Here is a 14,055-nt window from a genome sequence, read left to right as displayed (position 1 = left end):
TCTCAACACCAAGACACAGCTGTACCCAACAGCATACAAACTCCAGTGCTGGAAGCCTCAGACCAAACAACCATTAAGACAGGAACACAATCCCACCCATCAAAAACAACAACAAAAAAAGAAAAGAGACAACAAAAAAAATATGTCACAGGTGAAGGAGCAAGGTAAAAACCTACAAGACCAAATAAATGAAGAGGAAATAGGCAACCTACCTGAAAAAGAATTCAGAGTAATGATAGTAAAGATGATCCAGAATCTCGGAAATAGAATGGAGGCACAGACTGAGAAAATACAATAAATGTTTAACAGAGATCTAGAAGAACTAAAGAACAAACAAACAGAAATGAACAACACAATAACTGAAATGAAAAATACACTAGAAGAAGACAATAACAGAATAACTGAGGCAGAAGAATGAATAAGTGAGCTGGAAGACAGAAGGGTGGAAATAACTGCCGAGGAGCAGAAAAAAAGAAAAAAGAATGAAAAGAATTGAAGACACTCTCAGAGACCTCTGGGACAACACTGAACGCACCAACATTCGAAATATAGGGGTCCCAGAAGAAGAAAAGAAAAAGAAAGGGTCTGAGAAAATATTTGAAGAGATTATCATTGAAAACTTCCCTAACATGGCAAAGGAAATAGTCACCCAAGTTCAGGAAGCACAGAGAGTCCCATACAGGATAAACCCTAGGAGAAACACACCAAATCACATATTAATCAAACTAACAAAAATTAAATTCAAAGAAAAAATATTAAAAGCAGCAAGGGAAAAGCAAAAAATAACATACAAAGGAACCCCATGAGGTTATCAGCTGATTTTTCAGCAGAAACTCTGCAGGCCAGAAGGGAGGGGCAGGATATAATTAAAGTGATGAAAGAGGGGCTTCCCTGGTGGCACAGTGGTTAAGAATCCGCCTGCCAATACAAGGGACACAGGATCGAGCTCTGGTCCAGGAAGATCCTACATGCCGTGGTGCAACTAAGCCCATGTGCCACAACTACTGAGCTTGTGCTCTAGAGCCTGCAAGCCACAACTACTGAAGCCTGCACACTTAGAGACCATGCTCCACAACAAGAGAAGGCACCACAATGAGAAGCCTGCACACCACAATGAAGAGTAGCCCCTACTCACTGCAACTAGAGAAAGCCTGCGCAGAGCAACAAAGACCCAACTCAGCCATAGACAAACAAACAAACAAATAAATAAAACTAAAAACTGATGAAAGAGAAAGCCATAAAAGCAAGATTACTCTACCCAGCAAGGATCTCATTCAGATTCAACAGAGAAATCAAAAGCTTTTCAGACAAGCAAAAGCTAAGAGAATTCAGCACCACCAAACCAGCTTTACAACAAATGTTAAAGGAAATTCTCTAGGCAGGAAACACAAGAGAAGAAAAAGACCCATAAAAGCAAACCCAAAACAATTAGAAAATGACAATAGGAACATACATATCAATTATAACCTTGAATGTAAAAAGATTAAGTGCTCAAACCAAGACACAGACTGGCTAAACGGATATAAAAACAAGACCCATATACATGCTGTCTACAATAGAGACACTTCAGACCTAGGGACACATACAGACTGAAAGCGAAGGAATAGAAAAAGATATTCCATGCAAATAAAAATCAAAATAAAGGGAGAATAGCGATACTCATATCAGATAAAATAGACTTGAAAATAAAGACAGCTACAAGAGATAAGGAAGGACACTAAATAATGATCAAGGGATCAATCCAAGAAGAAGATTATATAATTATAATAATAAATATTTATATTATAAATAATATTTATGCACCCAACAAAGGAGCACCTCAATACATAAGGCAAATGCTAACAACCATAAAAGTGGAAATCAACAGTAACACAATAAGAGTAAGTGACTTTAACACCCCACTTACACCAATGGACAGATCATCCAAACAGAAAATAAATAAGGAAACACAAGCTTTAAATGACATAATAGAACAGATAGATTTAATGTATATATATAGGACACTCCACCCAAAAGTGGCAGAATACACTTTCTTCTCAAGTGCAGACAGAACATTCTCCAGGCTAGATCACATCATGGGTCATAACTCAAGCCTTGGAAAATTTAAGAAAATTGAAATCATTCCAAGCATCTTTTCTGACCACAATGCTATGAGACTGGAAATGAATTACAGGAAAAAAAACTGTAAAAAACACAAATACATGGAGGCTAAACAGTGTACTACTACATAACCAAGAGATCACTGAAGAAATCAAAGAAGAAATTAAAAAATACATAGAAACAAATGACAACAAAAACAGGATGACCCAAAACCTATGAAACACAGCAAAAGCAGTTCTAAGAGGGAAGTTTATAGCAATTCAATCTCATCTCAAGAAGCAAGAAAAATCTCAAATAAACAATCTAAACTTACACCTAAAGCAACTGGAGAAAGAAGGACAAAGAAAACCCAAAGTCAGTAGAAGGAATGATATCATAAAGATCAGAGTAGAAATAAATGAAATAGAAATGAAGAAAACAATAGCAAAGATCAATACAACTAAAAGTTGGTTCTTTGAGAAGATAAACAAAATTGATAAACCTTTAGCCAGACTCATCAAGAAAAAAAGAGAGTGGATGCAAATTGATAGAATTAGAAATGAAAAAGGAGAAATCACAACAGACACCACAGAAATACAAAGGATTATAAGAGACTACTACAAACAACTATATGCCAATAAAATGGACAACCACGAAGAAATGGACAAATTCTTAGAAAGGTACAATTTTCTAAGACTGAACCAGGAAGAATTAGAAATATAAACAGGCCAATCACAAGTAATGAAATTGAAACTGTATTAAAAATCTTCCAACAAACAAAAGTCCAGGACCAAATGGCTTCACAGGCGAATTCTATCAAACATTTAGAGAAGAGCTAACAGCAATCCTTCTCAAACTCTTCCAAAAATTTGGAGGAACACTCCCAAATTCATTCTATGAAGCCACCATCACCCTCATAGCAAAACCAGACAAAGATATTACGAAAAAAGAAAATTACAGACCAATATCACTGAAGAACATAGATGCAAAAATTCTCAACAAAATACTAGCAAACAGAATCCAACAACACATTAAAAGGATCATACACCATGATTAAGTGGGATTTATCCCAGGAATGCAAGGATTCTTCAGTATACACAAATCAATGTGATACACCATATTAACAAACTAAGGAATAAAAACCATATGATCACCTCAATAGATGCAGAAAAAGCTTTTCACACAATTCAACACCAAGTTACGATAAAAACTCTCCAGAAAATGGGCATAGAGGGGACCTACCTCAACATAATAAGGGCCATATATGACAAACCCACAGCAAACATCATACTCAATGGTGAAAAACCAAAACCATTTCCACTAAGATCAGGAACAGGACAAGGATGTTCACTCTCACAACTCTTATTCAACATAGTTTTGGAAGACCTAGCCACGGCACTCAGAGAAGAAAAAGAAATAAAAGGAATACAAATTGGAAAAGAAGAAGTAAAACTGTCACTCTTTGCAGATGACATGATACTATGCATAGAAAATCCTAAAGATGCCACCAGAAAACTACTAGAACTAATCAATGAACTTGGTAAGGTTGCAGGATGCAAAATTAATGCACAGAAATCTCTGGCATTCCTATACACTAACAATGAAAAATCAGAAAGAGAAATTAAGGAAACAATCCCATTTACCACTGCAACAAAAAGAATAAAATACCTAGGAATAAATCTACCTATGGAGGCAAAAGACTTGTACTTAGGCAACTATAAAACACTGATGAAAGAAATCAAAGGTGACATAAACAGATGGAGAAATATACCATGTCCTTGGATTGGAAGAATCAATATTGTGAAAATGACTATACTACCCAAAGCCATCTACAGATTCAGTGCAATCCCTATCAAACTACCAATGGCATTTTTCACAGAACTAGAACAAAAAACTTTACAATTCGTATGGAAACACAAAAGACCCCAAATAGCCAAAGCAATTTTGAGAAAGAAAAACGGAGCTGGAGGAATCAGGCTACCTGACTTCAAACTATATTACAAAGCTACAGTAATCAAGACAATATGATATTGGCACAAAAACAGAAATATAGATCAATGGTACAGGATAGAAAGTCCAGAGATAAACCCATGCACATATGGTCACCTAATTTATGACAAATGAGGCAAGAACATACAATGGAGAAAAGACAGCCTCTTCAATAAGTGATGTTGGGGGACTTCCCTGGTGGCACAGTGGTTAAGAATCTGCCTGCCAATGCAGGGGACATGGGTTCGAGCCTTGGTCCGGGAAGATCCCACATGTCACGGAGCAACTAAGCCCGTGAGCCACAACTACTGAGCCTGCGCTCTAGAGCCCACGAGCCACAAGTACTGGGCCTGTGTGCTGCACCTACTGAAACCCGTGCGCCTAGAGCCCGTGCTCCACAACAAGACAAGCCACCGCAATGAGAAGCCTGTGCACTGCAATGAAGAGTAGGCCCTGCTTGCCACAACTAGATAAAGCCCGTGCACATAAACGAAGCCCCAACGCAGCCAAAAAAAAAAAAAAGTGGTGCTGGACAAGCTGGGCAGCTACATGTAAAAGAATGAAATTAGAACACCACCTAACACCACACACAAAAATAAACTCCAAATGGACTAAAGACCTAAATGTAAGACTGGACACTATAAAACTCTTAGAGGAAAACAGGAAAAATACTCGTTGACATAAACCACAGCAAGATCTTTTTTGACCCACCTCTTAATGAAAATAAAACCAAAAATAAACAAATGGGATCTAATTAAACTTAAAAGCTTTTGCAGAGCAAAGGAAACCATAAACAAGATTAAAAGACAGCCCTCAGAGTGGGAGAAAATATTTGCAAATAAAGCAATGGGCAAAGGATTAATCTCCAAAATATACAAACAGCTCATGGAGCACAATATCAAAACAACAAACAACCCAATTAAAAAATGGGCAGAAGACCTAAATAGACATTTCACCAAAGAAGAAATACAGATGGCTAAGAAGCACATGAAAAGACGCTCAGCATCACTAATTATTAGAGAACTGTAAATCAAAACTACAACGAGGTATCACCTCACACTGGTCAGAATGCCCATCAAGAAAAAAATCTACAAACAGGACTTCCCTGGTGGAGCAGTGGTTAAAAATCTGCTTGCCAATGCAGGGGACATGGGTTTGATCCCTGGTCCGGGAATATCCCACATGCTGTGGAGCAGTCAAGTCTGTGCACCACAACTACCACACCTGAGCTCTAGAGCCCACGAGCCAAAACTACTGAGCGCACATGTCACAACTACTGAAGCCCGCGCACCTAGAGCCCATGCTCCGCAACAAGAGAAGCCACTGCAATGAGAAGCCTGCACACTGCAACAAAGAGTAGCCCTTGCTCACTGCAACTAGAGAAAGCCTGCATGCAGCAACGAAGACCAAACGCAGCCAAAAATAAATAAATAAATTTCTTTAAAAAAAATCTACAAACAATAAATGCTGGAGAGGGTGTGGAGGAAAGTGAACCATTCTGCACTGTTGGTGGGAATATAAATTGATACAGCCATTATGGAGAACAGTATGGACGTTCCTTAAAAAACTAAAAATAGAACTACCATATGACCCAGCAATCCCACTACTGGGCATATACCCTAAGAAAACCATAATTCAAAGGGACACATGTACCCCAATGTTCACTGCAGCACTATTTACAATAACCAGGACATGGAAACAACCTAAATGTCCAACAGTAGATGAATGGATAAAGAAGATGTGCTACATATATACAGTAGAGTATTACTCAGCCATAAAGAGGAGTGAAATTGGGTCATTTGTAGAGATGTGGATGGACAAAGAGTCTGTCATAGAGAGTGAAGTAAGCCAGAAAGAAAAACGAATGTTGTATATTAACACATATATGTGGAATCTAGAAAAATGGTACAGATGAACCTATTTTTAGGGCAGGAATAGAGACAGAGATGTAGAGAATGGACATGTGGACACAGTGGGGGAAGGGGAGGGTAGGACAAACTGGGAGATTAGGTTTGACATAAATACACTACCATGTGCAAAATAGATAGCTAGTGGGAACCTGCTGTAAAGCACAGGGAGCTCAGCTCAGTGCTCTGTGATGACCTAGATGTGGAGGAAGACGGGGACGGAGGTCCAAGAGGGAGGGGATATAGGTATACATATAGCTGATTCACTTCATTGTACAGCAGAAACTAACACAACATTGTAAAGCAATTTTACTCCAATAAAAAAGAAAAAGAAAAAAGAAACCACTGGGTCAATGATGAAATCAGAGAGGAAATTAAAAAACACCTTGAGACAAATGACAATAAAAACACAACCATACAAAATCTATGGGACGCAGCAAAAGCAGTTCTTAGAGGGAAGTTCACAGTAATAGAGGACTTCCTCAAAAAACAAGAAAAATCTCAAATAAATAACCTAACCTACTATCTAAAGAATTAGAAAAAGAACAAACAAAACCTAAAATCAGCAGAAGGAAGGAAATAATAAAGGTCAGAGCAGAAATAAACAAAATAGAGATTAAAAAAACAATAGAGAAAAATCAATAAAACCAAGAGCTGGCTCTTTGAAAGGGCAAACAAAATCGACAATCCTCTGGCCAGGCTCACCAAGAAGAAAAGAGAGAGGACCCAAATAAAATAAGAAATGAAAGAGGAGAAATAACAACTGATACCACAGAAATAAAAAAAACCATAAGAGAATACCATAAATAATTATATGCCAACAAATTGGACAACCTAGAAAAAACAGACAAGTTTCTTTTTTTTTTATTCAAACAGAAAGTCACAAAAATTATAATCATCCTCATCAGTTCACTCAGTCCCATGTAATTAATTTTTTTTTCATTTTGATGTTTTGTTAGCACTTTTATGAATTCATCAGTTTTCCATTAGAGTTCTGAAAATGCTTATTCATTCAGTTCAGCAGTATCAGACAAGTTTCTAAAAACATTCAGCCCACCAAAACTGAATCGAGAAACAGATAATTTGAACACAGCAATCACTAGAAGTAAAATAGAGTCTGTAATTAAAAAAAAAAAAAATCCCAGCAAACGAAAGTCCAGGGCCAGATGGCTTCACTGGGAAATTCCACCACACATACAAAGAAGAACTTATACTGATCCTTCTCAAACTCTTCCAAAAGACGGAAGAGGAGGGAACACTCCCAGTCATTCTATGAAGCCACCATCACCCTGATACCAAAACCAGACAAAAATAACAAAAAAGAAAATTACAAGCCAGGCCAGTATCTTTGATGAAGACCTAAACAGACATTTCTCCAAAGACAAACAGATGGCCAATAGGGACATGAAAAGATGCTCAACATCACTAATTATTAGAGAAATGAAAATCAAAACTACAATGAGGTATCACCTCACACCGGTCAGAATGGCCATCATCAAAAAGTCTACAAATAATAAATGTTGGAGAGGGTGTAGAGAAAAGGGAACCCTCCTATACTGTTGGTCGGAATGTAAACTGGTGCTGCAACTATGGAAAACAATATCAAGGGTTTTTTTTATGTGGACCATTTTTAAAGTCTTTATTGAATTTGTTACAATATTGCTTCTGTTTTATGTTTTGGTTTTTTGGCCCCAAGGCACGTGGGATATTAGCTCCCTGACCAGGGATCGAACCTGTGCCCCCTGCATTGGAATGCGAAGTCTTACCACTAGACCACCAGGGAAGTCCCCTGAGATCTTAAAAAACAAAAAATAGAGTTGTCATATGTTCCAGTAATCTTACTCCTGGGCATATATCCAGAGAAAACTATAATTCAAAAATTGGATGCACTCCAATGTTCATAGCAGCACTATATACAGTAGCCAAGACATGGAAGCAGGGGACTTCCCTGGCGGTCCAGTGGTTAAGACTCCATGCTCCCAGTGCAGGGGGCACGGGTTCAATTCCTGGTCGGGGATCTAAGATCCCGCATGCCGCAGGGCATGGCCAAAAAACAAAAAAACCCACAAGTGTGAATAAAAAAAAAAAAAGACATGGAAGCAACTTAAATGTACATCTACAGATGAATGGATAAAGAAGATGTGGTATGTATATACAATGGAATACTACTTAGCCATAAAAAGAATGAAATAATGCCATTTGCAACAACATGGATGGGCCTAGAGATTATCATACTAAGTGAAACAAGTCAGAAAGAGAAAGACAAATATCACATGGTATCACTTATACGTGGAATCTAAATAAAAAATGATACAAATGAACTTATTTACAAAACAGAAACAGACTCACAAACTTAGAGAACTACTTATGGTTACCAAAGGGGAAAAGGAATGGAGGAGGGATAAATTAAGAGTTTGGGATTAGCAGATGAAACTAATATATAGGGCTTCCCTGCTGGCACAGTGGTTGGGAGTCCGCCTGCCGATGCAGGGGACGCGGGTTTGTGCCCCGGTCCGGGAGGATCCCACATGACGCGGAGCGAGCCATGGCCGCTGGGCCTGTGCGTCCGGAGCCTGTGCTCTGCAGCGGGGGAGGCCACAGCGGTGAGAGGCCCGCATACCGCAAAAAAAAAAACCCAAAAAAACAAAAAAACAGAAAAAACCCTAATATATATAAGACAGATACAAGGTCCTACTGTCTAGCACAGGGAACTATATTTGATATCCTGTAATAATCCATAATGGAGAAAAATATGAAAAACAATATGTATATACTATATGTATAAACTGAATCACTCTGCTGTACACCAGAAACTAACACAACACCGTATATCAACTATACTTCAATAAACAAATAAATAAGTAAATGTTCAAAAGTTGCAGGATATAGATAAAGCAGACCTAGAGGGAAATATATAGCATTAAACATTTATATTATGAATGAAGAAAAATCAGTGATGTAAACCAGGGGTCAAACTATGGTCCGATGCTCATTTTTGTAAATAGGCTTTTATTTTAATATAACAACATCTATCCGTTTCCTGTCTGGCTGTTTTCACATTACAAAGGCTGAATTGAGTAGCTGTGGTAGAGACTATCTGGCCCATTAAGCTTAAGATATTTATTCTCTGGCCTTTTACAAAAAGAAGTTTGCTGACCCTGACCTAACTTCTATTTTAAATTTGTTTATTTTGGGCTGTGTTGAGTCTTTGCTGCTGAGCGTGGGCTTTCTCTAGTTGCGATTAGCAGGGGCTACTCTTCGTTGTGTTGCACAGGCTTCTCATTGTGGTGGCTTCTCTTGTTGCGGAGCATGGGCTCTAGGTATGCAGGCTTCAGTAGTTGTGGCACGCGGGCTCAAGAGCACAGGCTCAGTAGTTGTGGCGCACAGGCTTAGTTGTTCTGCGGCATGTGGGATCTTCCCGGACCAGGAATCGAACCCGTGTCCCTGCATTGGCAGGCGGATTCTTAACCACTGTGCCACCAGGGAAGTCCCTAACTGCTATTTTAAGAAACTAGAGGAAGGAATAGCAAATGATGCAAAAAATAAGCAGAGAAAAGGAATTAAGAACAGAAATCAATGGAAAAGAAAACAGAAATATAGAGAAAAGTCAATGAAATCAAAAACTAGTTCTTTAAGTAAAATTAATAAACCTTTAATCACACTGATCAGGAAAAGAAGTTATCACCAATACAAGGAATGAGTGTGGGGCCACTACAGATCCTACACATATTAAAAGAATAAGGAAATATTATGAAATACACACCAATAAATTTGAAAAATTAAAGGAACCAACTCCTTGAAAGACACAAACTACCAAAACTTGCTCAAGAAGAAACCGATAGGGCTTCCCTGGTGGCACAGTGGTTAAGAATCTGCCTGCCAATGCAGGGGACACGGGTTCGAGCCCTGGTCTGGGAAGATCCCACATGCCGCGGAGCAATTAAGCCCGTGTGCCACAACTACTGAGTCTGTGCTCTAGAGCCTGCGAGCCACAACTACTGAGCCTGTGTGCCAAGAGCCCGCACACTGCAACGAAGAGTAGCCCCCGCTCGCCGCAACTAGAGAAAGCCCGCGTGCAGCAACAAAGACCCAATGCAGCCAAAAATAAATAAATAAAATAAATAAATTTATTTTAAAAAAAAAGAAGAAGAAACCGATAACATCAATAGCCCTAGGTACTACAGATACTAAATTTGTGGCTAAAAACTTTCTTCCAAAGAAAACAAAAGACCAATAACCCCCAGGAATGTAGACAAAAATCTATAATAAAAGTTTAGCAAAGAGAATACAGCAGCATCTCTTAAACATCTGATTCAATAATAGCCAGATTCTTATATCTGCTTCTACATTCAATCTATTGTGATACATATTGTTTTAGTTAAAGTATATAAGGAAAATATGGCTTCACACAGACATATAGCTGGAAAATGGAAGAATATTTTAATAGATATTTCAAATAACTCAGTTCTTTGATACCATATTAAAACTCAGCAAATGGTAGTTTTTAAAAGATTAGCTGCAATGTGGAAACTGAAAAATGTCAATGAATTTTTCATGCTCTGCGACATGGAAATCCATTGGTCTAATTTGCACCTTGAATGGAATTTTTACCCATGCATAATTTTGTAATAACATGCATTGGTCACCTGAAAAATGATCTTCCAGATGTTGACATATTTTATCATATTTTAAAGATCACATTAATTAGTTTCACCACTAATTTCATCAGAAAACTCTTTACTAGGGACGTTTTCAGTTTATTGTGACAGATACAAGTTTTCCAAAATTTTGATTTCTGTCTTTAAACCTCCACTTTTTTCTCCAGTTTTTTTTTTTTTTTTGGGCCGCGTCAGGCGGCACTTGAGATCTTAGCTTCCCAACCAGGGATTGAACCCGCACCCCCCTGCATTGGAAGCGCAGAGTCCTAACCTCTGGACCTCTGGACCACCAGCGAAGTCTCTTTTTCTCCAGTTTTACTGAGATATAATCGACATACAGCTCTGTGTAAGTTTCAGGTGTACAGCATAATGACCTGACTTACATATATTGTGAAATGATTACCACAGTAAGTTTAGTTAATCATCATTCATCCTCTCATATAGATGCAAAATTAAAGAAATAGAAAAAAAACTTCTTTTCCTTGTGATGAGAACTCTTAAGATCTACTCCCTCAACAAATTTCAAACATACCATACAGTAGTGTTAACTACAATCATCATGTTGTACATTACAACCCCAGTACTTATTTATCTTATAACTGGAAGTTCATTCAATTCCTTCACTCCTTACCCCACACTTCTGGTAACCACAGTCCGATCTCCTTTTCTGTGAATTTTTTAAATTAATTTTTTTGTTAAGGTATAGTTGACATGTAACATTATATTAGTTTCAGGTGTACAACATAATGATTTAATATTTGTATTACTGTGAAATGATCATCACAATAAGACTAGTCAACATCCATCACCATACATAATTACCAAAAAAGTTCTTTTTCTTGTGATGAAGAATTTTAAGAACTACTCTCTGAGCAACTTTCAATTATACAATACAGTATTATTAACTATAGCCACCATGCTGTACATTACATCCCCATGACATTTATTTTAAAACTGGAAGTCTGCACCTTTTGACCTACTTCATTCATTTCACCCACTCCCCAGCTGTCCACCTCTGGCATTTCAGAAATACACCAATCTCTGTTCTCTGTATCTATGAGCTGTTTGGTTTTGGTTTTGGTTTTTTTAAGATTCCATATATAAGTGAGGTCATACAGTATTTGTCTTTATCTGTCTGACTTAATTCACTTGGCATAATGCTCTCAAGGTCCATCCATGTTGTCTTAAATGGCAAGATTTCATTCTTTTTATGGCTGAGTAATATTCCATTGTGTGTGTGTGTGTATATATATATATATATATATATATATATATATATATGACATTTCCTTTATTCATTAATCCATTTATGGACACTTAGGTTGTTTCCATATCTTGGCTATTATAAATAATGCTGCAGTGAACATAGGAGTACATAGTTTTTTGAGGAACCTCCATACTATTTTCCATAGCAGCTGCACCAATTTATATTCCCATCAACAGTGTAGTGTTTTTTACTTTTCCCTTGGATTCCATATGTAAATGAGATCATACAGTATTTGTTCTTTCTCTGAGACTTGACTTCACATAAAGCATCCATCCATGTTATCACAAATGGCAGGATTTCCATCTTTTTTTTTTTTTTTTTTTTTTGGCACGCGGGCCTCTCTCTGTTGTGGCCTTTCCCTTTGCGGAGCACAGGCTCCGGACGTGCAGGCCCAGCGGCCATGGCTCACGGGCCTAGCTGCTCCGCAGCATGTGGGATCTTCCTGGACCAGGGCACGAACCCGTGTCCCCTGCATCGGCAGGCGGACTCTCAACCACTGTGCCACCAGGGAAGCCCAGGATTTCCATCTTTTTAAGGACTGGATAATAGTCCATTATACATATATATATATAAAATATATACCTCACAACTTCCTTATCCATTTATCTGTGAATGGGCACTTAGGTTGTTTCCGTTTAAATTTTATTATTAGCAAAAAATACTGCCAGGCTTCCCTGGTGGCGCAGTGGTTGAGAATCTGCCTGCTAATGCAGGGAACACGGGTTCGAGCCCTGGTCTGGGAGGATCCCACATGCCGTGGAGCAACTAAGCCCGTGAGCCACAACGACTGAGCCTGCGCTCTGCAACAAGAGAGGCCGCGATGGTGAGAGGCCCGTGCACCGCGATGAAGAGTGGTCCCCGCTTGCCACAACTAGAGAAAGCACTTGCACAGAAACGAAAGACGCAGCACAGCAAAAATAAATAAATTAATTAATAAACTCCTACCCCCAACATCTTAGAAAAAAAAAATACTGCCAATTGTTTTCCTTGAAGTGCCATGTTCACATCGCTCATTTATAAGGAAAATGTCTGCCCAATATTAAAATTAGGACAGCCTTACTTTGTCGATCATTTAAGTAAAAATAGTGTTTCAAGAAAGGGTAATTTGCTTGTAACTCAAACAACTGAACAAGTGCTCTTCATCCAGATAACCACTGTACTTCTTTATTATCTAACACAAGTGCTTTATGTATACTCCAAATCTGTCATGCAGAATATTAAAAAAGACAGGTAATCAATGTTCCAGATTTAATAAAACTAATAATCTGTACTGCTTTTCAAGCAGATTTTAAAAAGAAAATGGTATTTAAAAAAATTGCAAGGCCGAAAAGAAAAAAATTGCATGGCAGTGAGGAATACCATGACTACTTGTACAGTTTGGTGCCACTGCTTGATTGGTGCTAAGGCCCAGCAGTGCCACCCACCATTGCTTTTGTATCACCAATGCACGTGCAAACAGAGAGAAAAAGACAAATAATATCTTAGCATTATTATGAAAGTTTTTTCAACTTGAAGACCCCCTGTACAGGTCTCAAGGGCCCCAGGGGTCCACAGACCAAACCTTGACAAACTCTCCTAAATAAATCCTAAATACACCCATAGAAGAATTTTTTTCAATCGTTGCTGTTTTATTTTTTGACTGAACCTGAGTTTTTGGTTAAAAGGTATTAAATCCCTTTACACATCTACTTATAAATTGTTTGGTTTCATTTATGTGTTCTTAAGATGTTTAATGCTTCCTTGTATTTGATACAGTAATACTTCCATGTGACATAAAATTTAAACAGTACAAAAGGGCATTCTGTGAAGAGTAAGTCTCTTTGTTTTTTTTTTTTGTGGTACGCAGGCCTCTCACTGTTGTGGCCTCTCCCATTGCGGAGCACAGGCTCTGGACGCGCAGGCTCAGCGGCCATGGCTCACGGGCCCAGCCGCTCCGCGGCATGTGGGATCTTCCCGGACCGGGGCACGAACCCGTGTCCCCTGCATCGGCAGGCGGACTCTTAACCACTGCGCCACCAAGGAAGCCCGTTAAGGCTCCTTCTTATCCCAGACCCCAGTATTCCTCTCTGGAAGCAACCACTGCCAATACATTTTGGAGACTACCTTGTTAACACATATAGATCCACTTCATTTACTTTTAAAGGCCTATGACATA

At 38.5% G+C, this 14,055-nt stretch overlaps 1 protein-coding gene across 3 annotated transcripts in view; it reads right to left on the bottom strand.

The window, feature by feature from the left end:
• The window catches only part of OSBPL11 (oxysterol binding protein like 11), a 98,727-nt gene that overhangs the window by 15,409 nt on the left and 69,263 nt on the right, over positions 1–14,055 (bottom strand). The window lies entirely within an intron of this gene.

Source organism: Tursiops truncatus, chromosome 4 (assembly GCF_011762595.2).
Source record: "Tursiops truncatus isolate mTurTru1 chromosome 4, mTurTru1.mat.Y, whole genome shotgun sequence".
In the NCBI taxonomy this organism is placed as follows: Eukaryota; Metazoa; Chordata; class Mammalia; order Artiodactyla; family Delphinidae; genus Tursiops; species Tursiops truncatus.
The sequence above is the reverse complement of the archived record's forward strand: the minus strand, read 5'-3'. Positions and strand labels throughout refer to the sequence as shown.